Genomic DNA, 20,951 nt, shown 5'->3' with positions numbered 1-20,951 from the left:
CATGAAGTATATGAAGATACTTGTTACCGAGTTAACATTGGAAGGATGATGTAGATACCAATTGAAGGTAGATAGTAGTTCATTGATCATCCTAGATTGACTCCAATAATTACTTGGAGACAACACCTTCCTTGTGAGTGAGCCGAGCATCCAATGAATCTCGAATTGTTCCTAGAACAACAACACACAAAAAATGGTAGCCAACCTCATTGGGACCAAAGAGTTAGAAACACCAATACATAGGAAAAACTCCACATACATATATATGAAGATAAATTTCATGCACATCTCATCCAAATTGAGACTCGGTGGAGTTTCACTTATATATTGGGTCAAAAAAAGAAAGCATGCAAAATAAAATACATGAAGTAAATATGCATGCTCGAAACTTTCAAGAAACAAAACCAAATGAAAATAAATATCAAGTGAAAATAGGTTAGCAAATGGAGAAATCATCACTTGGAAGATATCATTACAAGATACATCAAGGAATGAGATATCCATTGAAACACACAAAATGATCTCAAACTCCCAAAATAGAGGATGGTTCCAAACAAACCAAGCTCTCTACAAAGTTTGATGATGGCACAAAGTACCAAAAAGAAAGGGCTTGTCGTCCACCAATACACACTTAATATGGATCACAAGATGAGTGTTTTATAGAAAATAGGATAGCTCCCCCACGAGTTGTGCATTATAGAGAATTTGCATTTGAATACAAAATGCACAAGGTTGGATCACCACTTACACTATATCAAGAAAACACTAGACAAGATCAAGAAAACAAAAAGATCCACAAGTGGCACGGAAGGCAATGGGAGTTGACACAATCTTGGCAAGAGATAAGGCAATGAAAACAAAACCCAATGAAGATGATCAATAATTTTGACCACGCATAAGTGAGTACCAATTCTCAAAAGACATGACGTATTTGGAAATGATTCTCGGTGGTAGATAGAAGGAAATCCAATATCATCTTCACACCAAGAACAAATCAAATTGCAACTTCTAGAGCTAACATGTCACCTAGGAACAAGATAATTTACAATATCAACTCTAGGTGACAATATCTCAAATGTACGCATTTTCTAGGCTTGTAATATACACATAGTATGTTACTCCCCCATAATGTGTTACCAAAGAAAACTTAACAAGAGGCAATAAGAGGATCCAACAAGAGAATTAATGGACTATTTAGAATTTGAATTTCTCATGAGAAGACATACCACATAGTGACTAGACAAGCTTGCAATATAAATACAAGGTAGTATTCCTCATGTACACACATTTGTGGGACCGTGAGGTGCACAAAGTGAATGAAATATGCCCTAGAGGAAATAATAAAGTTATTATTTATTTCCTTATTTCATGATAAATATTTATTCTTCATGCTAGAATTGTATTAACCGGAAACTTGATACATGTGTGAATACATAGACAAACAGAGCGTCACTAGTATGCCTCTACTTGACTAGCTCGTTGAATCAAAGATGGTTAAGTTTCCTAGCCATAGACATGAGTTGTCATTTGATTAACGGGATCACATCATTTGGAGAATGATGTGATTGACTTGACCCATTCCGTTAGCTTAGCACTTGATCGTTTAGTATGTTGCTATTGCTTTCTTCATGACTTATACATGTTCCTATGACTATGATATTATGTAACTCCCGCTTACCGGAGGAACACTTTGTGTGCTACCAAACGTCACAACGTAACTAGGTGATTATAAAGGTGCTCTACAGGTCTCTCCGAAGGTACTTGTTGAGTTGACGTATTTCGAGATTAGGATTTGTCACTCTGATTGTCGGACAGGTATCTCTGGGCCCTCTCGGTAATGCACATCACTATAAGCCTTGCAAGCAATATAGTTAATGAGTTAGTTATGGGATGATGCATTACATAACGAGTAAAGATACTTGTCGGTAATCAGATTGAACTAGGTATTGAGATATCGACGATCGAATCTCGGGCAAGTAACATACCGATGACAAAGGGAACAACATATGTTGTTATGCGGTTTGACCGATAAAGATCTTCGAAGAATATGTGGGAGCCAATATGAGCATCCAGGTTCCGCTATTGGTTATTGACCGGAGACATGTCTCGGTCATGTCTACATAGTTCTCGAACCCGTAGGGTCCGCACGCTCAAAGTTCGGTGACGATCGGTATTATGAGTTTTTGTGTTTTGATTTACCGAAGGTAGTTCGGAGTCCCGGATATGATCACGGACATGACGAGGAGTCTCGAAATGGTCGAGACATAAAGATCAATATATTGGACAACTATATTCGGACTTCGGAAAGGTTTCGAGTGATTCGGGTATTTATCGGAGTACTGGAGAGTTACGGGAATTCGCCGGGGAGTATATGGGCCTTATTGGGCATTAGGGGAAAGAGAGAGGGGAGGCTGCGTGCCCCCACAAGGCCTAGTCCGAATTGGACTAGGGGGAGGGGCTGCGGCCCCTCCTTCCTTCTCTTCTCTTTTCCCTTTCCTTCTCTCCTACTCCTACTACATGGAAGGGGGGGGGGGGGAATCCTACTCCCGGTGTGAGTAGGACTCCCCAGGGCGCGCCATAGTTGAGGGCCGGCCCTCCGCCTCCTCCACTCCTTTATATACGGGGGAGAGGGGCAACCCATGGACACACAAGTTGATCTGTTGATCTCTCCCAGCCGTCTGCGGTGCCCCCCTCTACCATATTCCACCTCGGTCATATCGTAGTGGTGCTTAGGCGAAGCCCTGCGTCGGTAGCAACATCATTACCGTCATCACGCTGTCGTGCTGACGAAACTCTCCCGTGAAGCTCTGCTGGATTGGAGTTCGCGGGACGTCATCGAGCTGAACGTGTGCTGAACTCGGAGGTGCCGTACGTTCAGTACTTGGATCGGTCGGATCATGAAGACGTACGACTACAAGAACCGCGTTGTGCTAACGCTTCCGCTTTCGGTCTACGAGGGTACGTGGAAGACACTCTCCCCTCTCGTTGCTATGCATCACCATGGTCTTGCATGTGCGTAGGAAATTTTTGAAATTACTACATTCCCCAACAGTGGCATCCGAGCCAGGTTTATGTGTAGATGATATATGCACGAGTAGAACACAAGTGAGTTGTGGGTGATACAAGTCATACTGCTTACCAGCATGTCATACTTTGGTTCAGCGGTATTGTTGGATGAAGCGGCCCAGACCGACATTATGAGTACGCTTACACGAGACTGGTTCTACCGACGTACTTTGCACATAGGTGGCTAGCGAGTGTCAGTTTCTCCAACTTTAGTTGAACCGAGTGTGGCTACGCCCGGTCCTTGAGAAGAGCACTAACTTGACGAACTATCGTTGTGGTTTTGATGCATAGGCAAGAATGGTTCTTGCTCAACCCATAGCAGGCACGTAAAACTTGCAACAACAAAGTAGAGGATGTCTAACTTGTTTTTGCAGGGCATGTTGTGATGTGATATGGTCAAGACATGATGCTAAATTTTATTGTATGAGATGACCATGTTTTGTAACAAAGTTATCGGCAACTTGCAGGAGCCATATGGTTGTCACTATATTGTATGCAATGCAATCGCCCTGTAATTGCTTTACTTTATCACTAAGCGGTAGCGATAGTCGTAGAGCAATAGTTGGCGAGACAACAATGATGTTATGATGGAGATCAAGGTGTCGTGCCGGTGACGATGGTGATCATGATGGTGCTTCAGAGATGGAGATCACAAGCACAAGATGATGATGGCCATATCATATCACTTATATTGATTACATGTGATGTTTATCCTTTATGCATCTTATTTTGCTTTGATTGACGGTAGCATTATAAGATGATCTCTCACTAAATTTCAAGATAAAAGTGTTCTCCCTGAGTATGCACCGTTGCCAAAGTTCGTCATGCCGAGACACCATGTGATGATTGGGTGTGATAAGCTCTACGTTCATCTACAACAGGTGCAAGCCAGTTTTGCACACGCAGAATACTTGGGTTAAACTTGACGAGCCTAGCATATGCAGATATGGCCTCGGAACACTGGATACCAAAAGTTCGAGCGTGAATCATATAGTAGATACACTACAAAAAAAATACACATCCGTGACATTTTGGGCCGAACGAAATTCTTTTCTATCATACATATGACACTTCTAGGACGATAATTGTGACAAAATCCGGTATCATCATAGATGTGGTGGGCTCCTACTTCTATGATAAAAAATCATGACAGAAAATGGGCTTTTCATCCTAGGAGGGCCGGAGACGCAGTTGCATGACATTCTTTGGGCCGTCCATGACAGAAAAAACCGTGGTAGAAGCGAGGGCGAGGAAAATTTCGGGGAGTTCCCGGTTACGGTGAGCGGTCGGGGGTCGAGCGATGCGCGTTTCTCTCGTACACGTACGCGCATGTGTGCGAGGCATTGGCTCTAACTGAACCCGAGTGAGGCGTTGGGCTCTAACTGAACCCGAGCGATTGCACTGCAGGCTACGCGTTACTGAACCCGAGCGATCGATCGATGGCTGTTAACTGAACCCGATCAAGTGATTTCTTCGCTACTGCTGCTAACTGAAGCCGATCGATGCTGCCTCTCTAGATGAACAGTGAGCGTTGCACGCGGGGGGGGGGGGTGGATGAACAGTGAGCGGTGACATTGCCTCTGGATGAACATGACCCCGTGGTGTGGAGGGCTAGATGAATAGTAGACGGTGGAGGGGTGCCCGTGGAGGGGTGGTTGAACAGTAGCCGGTGGAGTAGCGCGCGGTGGAGGCTGGATGAACAGGAGCCTGTGGAGGCTGGAAGAGGTCGACGGTGGAGATGAACAGTATCCCATGGAGTCCCATTTTGTGGTACGCCACACCCCTCCCGATGAACAGGACCCCCGTTTCGACCGTAGCGCCCCAACACAAGTCCGTTTCGTCCATTTTGCGGTACGCCACACCCCTCCCGATAAATAGGACCCCTGTTTCAATCGTAGGAGGTCTGTTTCCTCCGTTTTGCGCTACACCACATCCCTCCTGATCAACGGGACCCCTGTTTCGACCATAGGAGGTTCGTTTCCTCCGTTTTGCTGTACGCCAGACCTCTCCCGATGAACAGGATCCCGTTTCGAACGTGGCCAGTCGAACACAAGGCCGTTTCCTCCGTTCTGCGGTACGCCAGGCCTCGTTTCCATCGCCTGTTCCGTCCAAGCCCTCCCGATGAACACGATGACGCATTCCGTTCCGACCCAGCCGGTTGGCTGCCACGCGTTCCGTTGCCTCCCGATGAACATGACGCATTCTGTTGCCTCCTCATGAACACGACACATTTTGTTGCCTCCCCATGAACACGACGACGATGATGTTTCTCCGTTCCGACCCAGCCATGTACACGAGACCTGGCCGTACGTATGCGCGAGTAGGCGTTCGAGACCCTGCCCGTATGTACGTATGTGGCCGTATTTTCTTTCTTGCACCCTGGCCGCTGTACTTACATGTACATGCTACGTGCGCGCCTCTACTACGACACGTGCGCGCCTCTACAACGACCAGTATGTACGTACATGTTCGCGACTAGAATGACAACGCTAAGTACGCTTCGACCAGGTGGGTCCCGACTGACAGGCACTTCCTTGCCTGCGAAGATGTGGCTGGTGGGTCCCAGCAGTCAGGGGGGCGAATCTTTTTGGTTTTTTTTGCCCGGACGCACGTCCTTGCGTGCGAAGGTGTAGCTGGTGGGTCCCAGCAGCCAGGGGGGAAACGTTTTTTTGCGAAATACGGTGGCCCGTCCGATGGGTCCCAGTTGTCAGGTGGAGGAATCATTATTTTCCGCGTAATAAGGAGGCACTTCCTTGCTGTGGCCGTGGACCCAGCTGTCAGCCTCTCCACGTACAGTCCACGTCTGATGGAAGTCGTTCCTTGACCACATTGACCATGCTGCACCGAGAGCACCAGGGAGGTGGACGATAGTGAGGCCTAGGAAGGGGACGACACGGTGCCGGGGAAGATGCCCACGCGGAGAGGAGTATGAGGGTTCACTCATTCGGCTGCGGTGTGAGGCTGCCGTTGCTGCAGGGCTTGGCCAGCGGTGGGAATAGTAGGGGGCGGTGAGGCCTCCGCGGCTGCACAGCCGGCCACGGGAGGCAGGAGCAGGCGGCACGACCGACGCTGCTTTGGGCGGCTGGAGCAAGAAGACCAGAGGTTGAAGAAGCACTACAGCCGTTGGATGGACATCGTACGGTCACTGGAGCTAGAATCGTTCATATTTACTAAGTTGACAAAGCCCTCCGTCCTCGTCAACTTAGTAGGCCCACAAGTCAGCCTCCCACCAAGGTGGGTCCTAGCTAGCAGGGGGAGTATTCATTTTTTTGTGCGTAATGAGGAGGCACTTCCGGTGGGTCCGAGCTGACAGCGAGGGGAACATTTTTTCGCAAAATACGGTGGCCCGTCCGGTGGGTACCAGCAGTCAGGGGGGAAACGTTTTTTTGGCGAAATAAGGTGGCCCGTCTGGTGGATCCCTGCTGTCGGGTGGAGGAATAATTATTTTGCGCGTAATAAGGAGGCACTTCCTTGCGGCCGCCGTGGACCCAGCTGTCAGCCTCTCCACGTACAGTACTCTTCCGATGGAAGTCGGTCGTTGACCACGCCGCGCCGAGAGCACCAGGGCGGTGGACGACGGCGAGGCCTAGGAAGGGGACGATGCGGAGCCGGGGAAGATGCAGCAGTGGAAGCCCGCGCGGAGAGGAGTACGAGGGTTCACTGGTTCGGCTGCAGTGTGAGGCTGCCATTGCCGCAGAATAACAGGGGGTGTGGGTGAGTGGAGGGATGGCCTGGCCAGCGGTGGGAGTAGTATGGGGGCGGTGAGGCCTCCGCGGTAGCACAGCCAGCCACGGGAGGCAGGAGTAGGCGGCACGACCGGCGCTGCTTTGGGCGGCTGGAGCAAGAAGACCACAGGTTGAAGAAGCACTACGGCCGTACGGTCACTGAAGCTAGAATCGTTTATATTGACTAAGTTGACAAAGCACTTGGTACGCTCCAACTTAGTAGGCCCACAGGTCAGCCTCCGAAACGGTGCACCCCAGATGACAAGGGGAGGAATCATTTTTTGGGCGGCCGATGCTAAGAATATCTGAGATTAAAGAAGAAGCACCACATCCGTTGGATAGACATCCAATGGCCACTACTGCTAGAACCGTGTGTTGACTATAATAAGTTGACAAAGCCTTGCATACGCGTCAACTTATTTTTTAGGGGACGCATCACTTAGTAGGCCCACAAGTGCGTGGCAGAGAACTTATAGCCCATTTGCGATTTGTAAGAATGTACAGCCCATTTTTGAATTCAAATGGAATTTACAACAGCCCATTTACAGTTTTTTAAAAGTACAACCCATTTTCTAGCTAGGACAATGATTAATAATTTCAACCAACCGTTGAAGACAGAATTCAATAAGATTTCCCACATTTTTATGGGATCCGAAATATTTTTATCCCGAAATTTCTAGTCAGATTAAATATAAATTTGTATTACATAAAAATCCAACAAAACATTGCGCGCGCAACAATGAAAATTTAAGATTTTCAAAATCCATAAATAATATTTTATAAACTAATTTAGTGTTTGGTGCATTTTTTATAGTTACTGCCCAGTTTTTATAATTACATCCCATTTATTATTTTTTAAAGCCCATTTTCCTGTTAAGCCTAATACATCCCTCCTAGGAAAGATTTGCAGCCCAACGGGGCGGAGAATAACAAGTTGACCTTGCCTGGGTATTCCTCAAAAAAACGTATAGCTAGGCTAGCCATTTTCATCTTGAAAAAATTAGTATCTGGGATGGATATCTGGCCTGGGCTAGACGGGCCACAGCCCACCCAGTTAATACCCTGCTCTCCTCTGAACAACAACGAAATCATCGCCAAGAAAAACTCTGCAGTGCTCACTCCTAAAAAACACAAATACTGCTCGAGCTGCTTGGTCCCAGCTGTCGGCCGCACCTTGTGCAATTCTCTCGTTTATATTGACTACTTAGGTTGACAATGGTTTGGGACCGTGATGTCAGGAAACCAGGAGAAAGCAAAAAAAATATAGTTGTACATAATAAGGAGGCACTTGCGTACGTACGGCTATGGCCCTAGTGGGTCCCTAGTGTCATCCAATCAAAATAAAGTCATCTCCTGAATCCGCATGTTTGTTGACGATGTTAAAAATGCTCGGCGCCACGGCGAGTGCAACAACTCGAAGGACAACGGAGAGGGCCTCGCGGGCCCTACAGATGCTCTGATACAGCGCCCGCTGCTCATTCAGGAAGCCAGGATCATTGGGCACCTATGAGCACCTTCGAGAAACTGAGACGGCATGAAACGGTAAGGCCGCGCTTGGGAGCTCTGGTTTATTTCAAACCTGTATTAACATACAAGTGTAATTTACTCGTCATCGGAAACAACACATAAAATATAGGCGTAATGAAACCGAGGGCCCGAGGTCTGTAAGTAAAACCGGCGGGTTACGCGTGTAATTTGAGAGACCAATGTATATTTTACGAGCACTGCTATATGGACGACATTACCAGACGATACATGAACGACGTGCGTATCATGCCATCCATGGGCAAGGCTGAAACAATAGCTAACGGCTGGATTAGCAATCGTCCGAGTGTCGTTCAGTGTTTTTATCGTGTGTGAAGTACTTATGATATTTTACTAGTCGAAGTCGACCAACCAAGCGCTTCGCCAGAGACCATCTGCTTTTCTTTACAAGCGTCAGTTTTACAAGCGGTTTTGGTTGGAAAACGATGATCCAATCACGGCTTAATATCATGAGTTGGTCGGAAGATCATATGGTTTCACGTCTAACCTACCCGACTTGTCGTATAGGCTATGAAACATCAAACGATGAACTTCTTAAGCACGGAAACAACAGAAGAGGATGATCTTCTTAACAAGCAAATCACTGGCATTAGATCGACATGTAAAACAATACGAAGCATTATTCTTAGGAGGCACGGTGAACATCTCGTGATGCCGCATGCCACAACATTCCAAGCTCAACTTTGCAATCAAACACAAGGCCTGGCATTACATAGACAATATTCAGAACAAACTCTTAACATAGGAATATCTCAGCAGAGTAACTATTTACTTCTAAACTAAACACAGGAATAGGAAAAAACACTCGACGCTGCTCACAGCAAGGGCGTCCCACTCAAAAATATCAAATGCATGTCTTCTCGCTAACATCAATGAGCAAATTCTGACAAGGTTTTCCAATTCCAATAATTAAACTAACGTCTTCTTGCTAACATCAATGATTAAACTTTGACAAGCTTTTCCCATTCAAAATATGTAATTCCTATGATCGTGGAGTCCTGTTATAGCTTCTTGTACTTGTTTGGGCACTTTTTGCCCAGGGCACTCCATGTGTTGTTAAATTGCCAATGCTCTCTGCAGACTAGTCATGTCACCAGCGTCTAATAATACTCTGTAAAGCTTCTCGGTCATTCCTTTTGTAATGTAGCGCAAATAGTGACTGCTTCTTTCTGCAAAGTGGAATGACCAACTGGACCCAGTAATGCAGCAGTTTGCCTTGGACACATTGGCTCCTTTTGTGCAGTTCAACTAAAATCAAAGTCGGAATAAAACCGAGCTTTAATTTTGATATCCCTGTAAGCAACAGTAGGTATAAGGGAAACAATTTCTGAGAAATAACGGTTGATGACTTGTACTCCCAGAAGAAAAGCATCTACTGATCTACTTTATCTTAATGGGAAACAAAGCAGGAGAGTAGCAATTCTCCATCAGTGTGATTCATTCATATTGACTAAGACATTATCTTAACAATGCCTTGTTCCAACATGTATAAAGAACAACAAAGCAGAAAAGTACCATTCCTAAAACAATGCAACTGATTCATTTTAACAGAGACATTATCTTAACAATACCTTGGTTAAACATGTAGAAAGAACTACAAAGCAGGATAGTACCATTCCTAACAAGTGTTGCAGTTTTGAACTAAGATTCAGTAGTTAATTAATTCTAAGAGTGGCATTGCTTAATTTTACCAGCGGCATTAGATTAACGAAAAGCATAAACAGTTCCAGGGGAGAGTGGGTGCAACAACAATATGTGCTTCCATCTACTTATAAAGGGGGTGATGCAGAGTTTGTTGTAACAAAGCAACAAGCATCATGTCTGGGTTGCTCCCATTTTTGTTCACTACTTAATGTGAAAAGACAGCAATACAATAGCTTCAATTCAACATTTATTTAAAACAGTACCAATACAAGTAGCACAACATCTCAAAGCACACTGCACAATCATGTGGATGAAGGCCTGTACTGACCTTTCATGAGACCACCATGATAAAATACGAATCTGCCAACACGAATAGGAAATCCAATCTCGTTTTGTGCAGTTGCACTGAAATCAAGAAAAGTGTTTCGCGTAGTGAAGCAAAATGTCGCAATAGCAACAAGTTGAATAGATATCCCTGTTTAAACAGAGGCAAAAAAGGAATCAATTACTGGCTAATAAAGGAGGATGAAGCATGCTGCCACAAAAATGGTAATACCGCCAATCCCTAACAAGTGTTGCAGTTTTGAAATAAGATTTAGTAGTTAATTCTGAGAGTGGCATCAATTACTGGCTTATAAAGGGTGTGATGCTGAATTTGTTGTAACAAAGCAACAAGCATCATGTCTGGGTTGGTCCCATTTTTGTTCACTACTTAATGGGAAAAGACAGCAATACAATAGCTTCAATTCAACATTTATTTAAAACAGTACCAAAACAAGTAGCACACCATCTCAAAGCACACTGCACATCATGTGGATGAGACCAAGATTTGAAACAACTCGCCACGAAGACTGGAAACAAATCTCGATCTCCTTTTGTGCAGTTCCACCAAAATTAAGCAAAGTCACTGGTGTGACATTCAAGTTGAACTGCACAAACACTCTTAAAACATAAGTGTTTCGAGTAGTGAAGCAAAATGTCGCAATAGCAACAAGTTGAATCGATACCCCTGTTTTAACAGAGGCAAAAAAGGAAACAATTACTTGCCGATAAAGGAGGATGAAACAAACAGTGATAGAAAGACGCATCTAACTTATCTTGGATGGAAAACAAAGTAGGATAGTAGCATTTCTAAAACGGTTGCATTGATTCATATTAACATAGACATTCTCTTGAAAAAACATTCGTTAAAAATGTAATTTACTTTTAATAGCGGCATTGCTTCAATTTTCCGGCGGCATTCTTAGATTAACAACAACAAATAGCTGTATGGGACATGCCAGCACCATGTGCGCCCACACGTATAAATGGGTGATGCAGAGTATGTAGCCAAGCAGCATATATGTGTCGGTCCCATATTCGTTCTCTTTGAACCTTTTTCCTATGTGAGGGCAGCAAATCTAGTCCTGCACAAACTACCCGACCCCCCAGTTTCTTTCCCTTTTCAACAAAGAGATCGGTTCCTTATAGATGTGTGTACTGGGTTACCCCCTTTTTCCTTTTTCGACCAACAAAGCGGCTGGATAGCCAGTCTATACTACTTTCCGCTCCTCCTTTCCTCATTGAACCACGTCCTTGATTCTTGCTCCAGCCCACCACACCCTTCTTTCCTCTTTGAACTAAGACCTAGAGCAACAAGCATCAACGACGAAAAATTGAAACGTTACGCCTCCTTCATGCAGCTAGATCGAAAAAGATCCACATGCAGCTAGAGCAACGACGGTTTCAAAGAAACTTGTACCTTAGGGTCATCGGGATGTGGCAAGGCGTGCGGCAGAGGCCGGATCTGCCCACACTACGTATGACAGCGAGGAAGAAGGGGTCGGTGGCCCTCCCTCACAGGCGCTAGGTGAAAAAGAACAATGCTGCACCTCCTCCCCTTCCCGGTGCGACGGGATACGGACGCCTCCTTCACCAGCTGTGAGGAGGGGGAGAGAGACAAGAGGCCAACGCAGTCTTGTTTAGATCAGGTGAAGAGAGGCCGAGTGACTGTGAATATAGCAAACCCTAGCAAATGAACACTGAGCCTCCAGCGTGTATACATATATGTAGTGCGGCGAGAGTGTGGAGAGTGCAAACCCTAGCGAACAAGCGCTGAGGCTCCAGCTTATATATATATATATATATATATATATATATATATATATATATATATATATATATACTATTGTAGTACGGACTGAGCTCCGGTGCCTTCACTGGACCTGCTTTTGGCTGTATGACAGGTGAGCCGGCCACATTTTGGGCCCACCTGTCATAAACCCAAAGGCAGGTGCACTAAGTCAATGAAGCTGCGTCCATATAGTACTCTCGTGTATACGACTAATATATAGTGGAGTGGTTTTCTTATTCTCTCCATAACAATCGTTTTAAATTGTGTAAGTACGAAACAAAACTCTTTATTTAATGTACAGTGAAGAAAACTACTACTACTTCCGATGAACTAACGATCCACGCCCACGCGTCCTGGTCGCACTTCTTGTCCTTCACGTGCGGTACACTACCCTCCCTTAAGTGAACAACCACACATGCGCCAAATTATCGGAAATGTGTGAGAGTGTGTACAAATAAAGAATTTTAATTTCAGTTATCGGAAAGGTTTGAGAGCATTACAAAGTTTGACTTCAGTCAAATCTAATATGCGGAGTAAATAAAAATGGAGGGCTACTACGTCCATCCGGGTTTTTAGTCCACACATTTTTTAAATCAAAGTTAATAGCTGGACAAATAAAATTACAGAGGAGCTGGAGACAAAGTTGTGAGAAGGCTTAGAAATCAATACAAAACTTATGCTATTAGTACCAACGTCCTTCTTCGAGGAAACATTTGGTTCAAAGCCAATTGTGTGATAAAATTGCACCAACGTGAAAGCCGACTGCGTCTCCAACGGAACCAAGGTGAACAGACGAAGGATATCATCTTTGTGTGTAACAAGCAAAGATCACTGATGGAAGACAACTTGTTTTTCATTGAAAATCGATCAGCTTCACCAGCCGACGCAACCATGAGGCGCAACCATGAGCATCGATAGGTCATCGTGGTGATGCATCATCCATTTGGCATCAAGTTTGGGTGAGGCACCTATGGAGTTCAACAAATCCTCACTGTGGTCTGCTTCTTCTCAGTAATCAAGCTCGAGGAAGGAAGAACCACGTGGCAGAGGACAGTGAGGCGGAACAACAATGGCCATCCAATTTTCTGCAGTTCCACTAAAATTGAGGAAGACATGCCCGGGTATGGAGACACGCATTGTTGTTTCCAAAAATATAAAAAAGGGTTAGCAACGACATCTCAATTGTCAATAAGAATTAATGAAAAGTACACCAACAAACAGAAGCATCATAATTATCTTGATGGGAACTAAACCAGGATACCCGAGAAAAAAACATTTCTTTATTTAACCAGTGATAGTACTACCACCATATGGACAATGACCGCACAACCACCATGTACTTTTTGTCGAAACAACGTGTATACGTCCACCGAGGAATAAATCAGGACAACTTTTCGAGTGGCATTTCCTCTATAATAGTACTAGTAGGTGATGTTGGACCATCCGACGAACCCTAGCTACTACACATGGGGAGCTGGGGAGTAGTCGCATAGAAGAAAACCCGCACACAACGACCTGGGGAGCTGGACCAGTACAAGAAGTTATACCTCAGGTGGGCGAGATGTCGTTTAGGCGGGCGGGCGGGATCTGCCCACACGACGGCAGCGAACAAGGGCGCGGAGGATCTTCGTCCGTGCCAGCGCCGACTCCAAGAGGACGGTGCGCATCGGCTTCCTCCGTCGCCGCCGGCGACAACGTCAACGCTGCACCTCCTCACCTCCCGCAGCGGACGGGATTCGGCCGGATCTGTGACCACCGATGAGGAGAGATATAGAGTGGACACTGTCACCTTGTTTTGATATGGAGAGGGTGAGAGAGCGAGGCGCGAGAAACTCTATCAAACAATAGGCTATAATGGAGTAAAAAAAATCTCCATAGCAGTGGTTTTAAATAGAATACGCGTGTTCCCGGAAAAAAGAAACGAAAACTGGCGGACAATTTTTTAAGGGCCAGTCTAGGACACATCTAGATGTGACATAGTTATGTCACATCTAAGTTGATGTCCACTCTGTTTGTGGTCTATTTTTTTGTCCTAATTTTTTTGTTTCTTGTTGCTACATTATATACTTGTGGGAGCTTAGATGTGATATCCTTAAATAACATCTAGATGTGAATTAGACAAACTGATTTTCTAACGTACCAAGAAAGAAAACTCGATCAAAAACACGCCCCCGCTTCCAGGTCGCGAGAGTCGTCGCACACACACACATAGACATAGACATGCATATCCGTGTTTACGTAAAATTCCATTTCCATCTCCATCTCCGATCATATTTGTCCAACTGGCACATTATTTACATTGTTAATTATATAAGCAGCAATACTAACGTACATCATCTCTTGTTTGCGGACGTCTGGACCGCTGCCATGGCCGGTCCTGACCAACCCGAACCCCCTTCATCACCCGCGCATGCTTCCCGCCCGAAACGGTCAGTGCCGCATTCATGCCCAGCCAGAGCGGACGCGACCTCTCACTAGCGCCGGCATTGAAGCGGTGCGTCGGCCGAGAGAGCATCGCCCGCGCCGCTTCCGGGTGCACGCGGCTGCTCCGCGTTCAAAGGTCGCAATAGCCGGCTACAACATGCATGTAAAAAGTTCTTGGGAGTCCGTGCTACAGCTAGTTGTCCTCCCCCAACTCATCAATCTCTTCCAGTAGTGCTAGTACTCCATGGCACGATCCGTCGACAAGCAGGCGGGAAAGTTATCCTATACTCGGTTTGCAGTGAGTGGCATGCCGAGCGACCATGTGGTGTCGAGCCGTGGAGGAGGGTGAGACACGACCACGACAAACGTGATTTAAATGTTGGTTTTGTTCGATGGCGCGATCCAACGAAATGAAACGTTGGTTTCTCTCCGTTTCCATTTTTTCTCCGGAAAAACGGAAACTTTCCACTCCATTTTCATTCCTATTCCAAGGTTGCCCCATTACAACATTCCATCAAATACAAAGGAAAACTAACACGCATGCTGATGCATCTCAATGATTCACAGATCATAGCCAATATTTACTTCACAACTAAAGAAAAAAGTTGTGAGAGCGTGTACGAAAGAAAAACTATTGATGGGGTCACTACGACTTAAACGCTAAACCCTAAACATGATTTAATTTCCTCGCCAGGTAGAACCTGTCGAAGGAAAGACGGCTGGCACCCTCGGATCATACGATGCTTTTGTGCAGCTCCACTAAAATCGACCTGAGCATCCCTGATGGCAAAGATATTGAAGAAGCGTGATTAGAATAATAGTACTGGCACTAGTTCATGAGACATAAACTCATCATAAGTAGAAGCCGGTAGAAGTAGAGAAAGATCGACATGGAGATGGAGCTACGGCAGTGGAGAAAGCCGGCTCCGAAAGGAAGATGGACTACTTGGGACGTCGGGCTGTAGCTAGAAGGGCGGTTGGGACGCGGCATCGGCCCATACCGCGGTGACCCCCGATTGGGACGCACCAACTGTGGGTTTTCTCCCTCGCCGATATCGACCGCGTCTATGCAGAACATTGTTCCCTTTCCCCAGCTGTGGGATCAGTCCCGTCGTTCTATGCTTGTGAAAAGAGCAACCTAAGCAAGCAGGCTTGTAGCTTAGGCTCCTGCTAGTGTATACATAGTGGTTTTCTTTTTCTCTCCATATCAACCATTTTATATTGCGTACGTGTCATTCAAGAGTGAAATGATGGTTGCATCTTCCGACTAACTTACTGTGTGATTTGACTGCTCCTTAGTGGCCCCTACACGTACTCCTCCTACGTGTATGCAACAGTCACACATACACATGGACGCAAAAATGCGCGCGACGCCCTAATGCTTGCATGTCTGAGCACACGATGGAACACACACGGTCACGCTCAAGTGCTCAACCTACACATGCATGCACACACATACTCAGTCAGGGTGAGCTAGTGACTGTATAAACACCGAAAAATATATATATTGAGCGCAATGAGCGTATTATGAAGTCCACTGACCGTATTTTTACAAATATACAGTGACAGACAGTGTATTTATCTTCTTTGAAATTAAGCCATATTAACTGGAGAGGAGGCAATATGGACTAGCATTACTTTTCTATGTTCCGTCAACTTGCCGAACGAGGAGAAGGTTGCAGGTTGGGAGAAGCTTGCACGCGGTGGCTCGCAGGACAAGGAGAAACTTTTGACTAATGCAAGCTCTCCCTCGCTCAGGCAGTGGACGTGCAACAGTTAATTCGGTGTCAGAATTGCCAGAAGCATACACTATACTACTAGTGCTATTATTGTTCGACTTCCCGAATAGGCGAACAGCCAAGCGCAAAGTTTACTAGTAGTAGTAGTACTACTACTACTATAGTCTATAAAGGTATGTAGTACTATACTAGTACTAGGAACCGGATGGAGGAGCGTCTGCACTCTTATTATAATTTTAAAATGTGATAAAGCAATCTTCAACACATTAGGTTCTCTTTGAGGGTTCTCGCATGTGATAATGGAAGTTGATTGCATGGAACACTCGCCACAATTCTCACTTAATTCTGGCTCATATCCTATTACAAATAGTAGTGCTCGGTAATATTTCCTCTTTTTTTGTTATTCAACACGTAAACAAGTCAGCAAACCTTGTGGCACATCTTTGTGTGAACCGTGCTTGCTGCACTTTGAATGTGGCCGAGAGCTGGCTTGATGAAACACCTCGCTTCCTACTTCTTTTTTGCGGGGTACCTCGCTTCCTAGTGACCAGTGTCTTGGCTGATCGGCCTAAGAATGCTTATATATGAATAAAGCTCTCTCATTTACTCGCAAAAAAGATTAAGCCATATTAACCGGAAAGGAGGGAGTATGGACTAGCACTACTTTTTGGTGTGTCCTGTCAACTCACAGAACAAGGAGAAGCTTGCAGGACAAGGTGAAGCTCGCTTACGCCTTTTGACTAATGCAACCTACACTCAGTGGACATGCATCAGTCCATTTGGTGCTAGATTGTCAGAGGCATACACTTTAGTACCCAACATGCGGAGTACCATCATTGTTCGACTTCACGAAGAGGCGAAGAGCCAAGCACAGTAGTACGAGCAGTACTACTACTAGAACCGCATGGTGGAGCGTCTGTACTCTTATTTTTTTATCTCTGATAAAGTACACATTTATTCCGGAGAAGGGCGGAAAAAGGCAGCCCAACATGTAATGAATGATATCGATCAACCAACCATGCTCGAATATATCTTGGCCCCCGTGCGAGCCTGTCTGTGTGTTCTCACTCCTCGTCTCTCTCAAGGAACGGCGGGTTGGCTCTTTGCCATCAATTGAGATCGGTTTGCTCACACTCCTGTCCCACATGTCAGTGATATGCCAAGAGGAGGTGCGTTGACCGACTGGCCATACACGTACTTGGTTTTGCACCTTCATACCACTCCTCCCTCCGTCACAGTTTACAGGGTGCGCTTCATTATGATGCATTTCTCTCAATGCATTTCCACCACCAGAGAGACTTCAGACGCATTTGGTTTAATGCTCAATTAACTAGGGCGTGGTAACCACAATCAAGTCCACAATTTTCTCTCCATGTACTATACTACTATGGAGTGGAGTAAGTGCATGCATGTGTGTACCTTGGGTGGAAGCACTGCATGCATGTGTCTACGCATTATTCCCTCTAGTAATAGACACCGTGCTATAACTACCAATGCTATTTTTTAGGCCGATCGCTAGTCGCCTTGGTCCCATAGATTTTTTTTCTTTTTTCTGAATCGCGCTCTATAAACAGTGACGCATGGAGTAGTATGAGTGGATTCAAAGAAGAGCGTATTGATGGTTGCTTCTTTCGAGCAACTTACAGTGGGAAAGGTGGGGCTTATGATTTGACTGCTCATTACTCACTATTAATGCGGCGTAATGACCGGGCTGAGTCTCCCATGTGGTTGTGCACTACCCCCTCGATTCTTAAATATACTCCGGAGTATTTGTCTTTCTAGAGATTTCAACGAGTGACTACTCAAATATTTATCTTTTTAGAGATTCAAATGGACTACTACATACGGATATATATAGACATATTTTAGAGTGTAGATTCACTCATTTTGCTCCGTATGTAGTCACTTGTTGAAATCTCTAGAAAGACGAATAGAATATTTAGGAACGGAGGGAGTACACATATGAAGCAAAATGAGTGAATCTACACTCTAAAATATGCCCATTTGAAATTTGTAAAAAGACAAATATTTGGGAATGAAGGAGTATAATTTTGTGCATGGCACATGGACCCGGATGATGAAGAGGCTTCTGGCAATGCTATCAAGCTTCCATCATTTGTTTACATAATTGACGTACTATACAAATAATTTTCCAGCGACATGAAATTGTACAATGGTGTGAGCTTTCAGCTTTTGTTTCGTGTGTCTTGCCATCAATGCTCTTTCGGAAACAATAAAAAACTAACTTCATGCTTTCATTAGCAGCAATGTCCCCCCAGCTCTGTCTAAATCAACAAGGCATGTTGGGAAAAAAGTAGCTGTCTGGAGCATGCAACATTCCGATCATTTTGTGCAGTTCCACTAAAATAGAGCTGAGCGTCCCTGTTCCAAAGATATTAAGTGCGATTACTATAATAGAGGACTGCTGATGAAACAATAAACATACAAATAGAAGCCGGTCACCTTTGTAGTCTCTCTTAACACTAACTAGTTGGAGAAGATTAGGCTTGGAGTTGGATGAGGAGGATAGAGCAAAACCAATCTCCCTTTGTGCAGTCGCACTGAAATGTAGAGACATCGCCCGTGTGACATTTTAGTACAACTGCACAAAACACTCTTAAGAAAAAAGTGATTTGTGTAGTTCACCAAAAGGTCGCAATAGCAACAAGGTGAAATGGATAGCCCTGTTTGCAAAAAAGAGGTAGAAAGGAAACAATTACTGGCCAATGATAGTTGATGACACATGCGACGACAAAAAAGAAGCATATTCCTTGTCCTAAGGGAAGATAACAACATGGTTGTGTTTGTCTAAGACGGTGTGAGGACGACAATGCAATATGGAAAGTACGCGGACGTGCTACATTTTGGGCAAAGAACTATGGAAGATCCACATGCAGCGACGTGGGAAGACGGGTAGTGGAGCAAGGCCAGAGGGGATACCTGGAAGTCGTCGGGATGTAACTAGGTGAGTGGCGGCAGGCGGAATCTGTGAGCAGGTGGCGTAGGCCCTGCCACGCCGGAGCTTGGTCAGAGAGAACGACGTGTATCGCAGATCAGGACGTGCTGCCTCGGCACCGTCGAACGGAGAAATGATGCACTTCCTCCCTTTCCCCCGGTGGACGGGATGCGGCCGGATCAGTGACCAACGGTGAGAGAGAGAGAGAGAGGCCACCGCACTCCCTTTCCCCCGGCGGACGGGATGCGGCCGGATCAGTGACCAACGGTGAGAGAGAGAGAGGCCACCGCAGCCTTGTGTGAGACACTCTGAAGAGCGACAAACCAGGCAGGCAGGCTCCATTGTATATAGTGAGCGGACTACCTTTATCTCCATAAAAATCATTTATATTCTATGTACGTGCCATTGAGCGCTATAACTTTATTTAAAAATAATGCGGCAACGCGTCAAGTCGAACTTTGTTTCGTGCACGCGTGGTACACGACCTCCCTAGGTAAACAACCGCTACAGGCGTTCAAATTAGCACGTGGGCCGCCATTTCGTAAAGAAATGAGCTCCACCGTGTACCCGCGCGGGTGTGGTTGGGCATGAAGCGTGAGTATGTGCACGGTGCACCTATTCTCTTCTTGTATACGTACACCACCTACGTGGGGTTGTGTGAGAGAGATACAAACCTAGAGAGATATAGTGTGTGGGTTCTTGAGAGTTTTTTCTGGGGGGTGGGGGTCAATCAAAAAATGTAACATATGCAATGTGTGTGAAATAGAGTCCTGGATATAACATATATATAGAGGGGGCGATCCACGAGAAGAGAGTGGAGGTATCATCGGTTTGAGGTGTCCATAGAATCGAAGAGAGGGATGATGTGTGTGTGTGTGCGCGCGCGCGCAATCGATAAAGAGTGCCATCGAATTTGTGTGTTCCCATGTCAAAGATATAGAGTGGCTGGCCTACTGGAACGTGAGAGGGGACATGTGCAGTTTGTCTCTGTGGCATGGATACTTACCTGCAGTGCTCGACTATCGGTGTGTGGTGGGGGAAGAGGGAGACCCAATTAACTATAGAGGTACAATGGCTGGTATATGTGTGGAGGAGGAGAGAGGCCTACCTCATGTATTAAGGAGATTGATCTGCCTCATGTATTAAGGGAGATCGATCGGCATCCATGCATATGTGCATGAGAGGAATAAGGTTGGGAGAGAGACAGAGCTAGAGTGCTGGAGGGGGTGATAGTGGAGTTGCTTCTAACAAATGGTGGGATAGGCTTGCTAGACAAACGGAGGGCACGCCCGCAATATCAATAAGAGAGGAGATGGCTGCTTGTTGTCTGTGCACGTGCGCGTGAGAGACGGGTCAGGAGGCATGCAAGAATGATGAGGGGGGACGATGTGGCTGTGGTAAGCAGACATAACTACATAGGAAGATCGATCGCCCTTTGTTAGAGAAAGGAGAGACATAACTTGTGAGGTACGTTGATCGATGGGGGGGTAGTTAAAGTCGATCTAGGTATATGTTGGGAGATCGATTGGTATACATGCATGTGTGTGTGTTAGAAGCAAATGAGGCACAAGGAGAAGGATAGAGAGAGAGGGATGCATCTAGGAGGTGGTACGAGAGGCATACTATATCGAGGGGGAAGGAGTGTGCGAGTACGAGAACAATGAAAAGAGTGGTGGGAGTGACGCATGGATGGTGACAAGAGAAGAGGGGAAGCTTGTGTTTCTGCTAGGCACACTTGG

This window comes from Triticum aestivum, chromosome 3B (assembly GCF_018294505.1).
Source record: "Triticum aestivum cultivar Chinese Spring chromosome 3B, IWGSC CS RefSeq v2.1, whole genome shotgun sequence".
NCBI lineage: Eukaryota > Viridiplantae > Streptophyta > Magnoliopsida > Poales > Poaceae > Triticum > Triticum aestivum.
Note: the sequence above shows the minus strand (reverse complement) of the source record.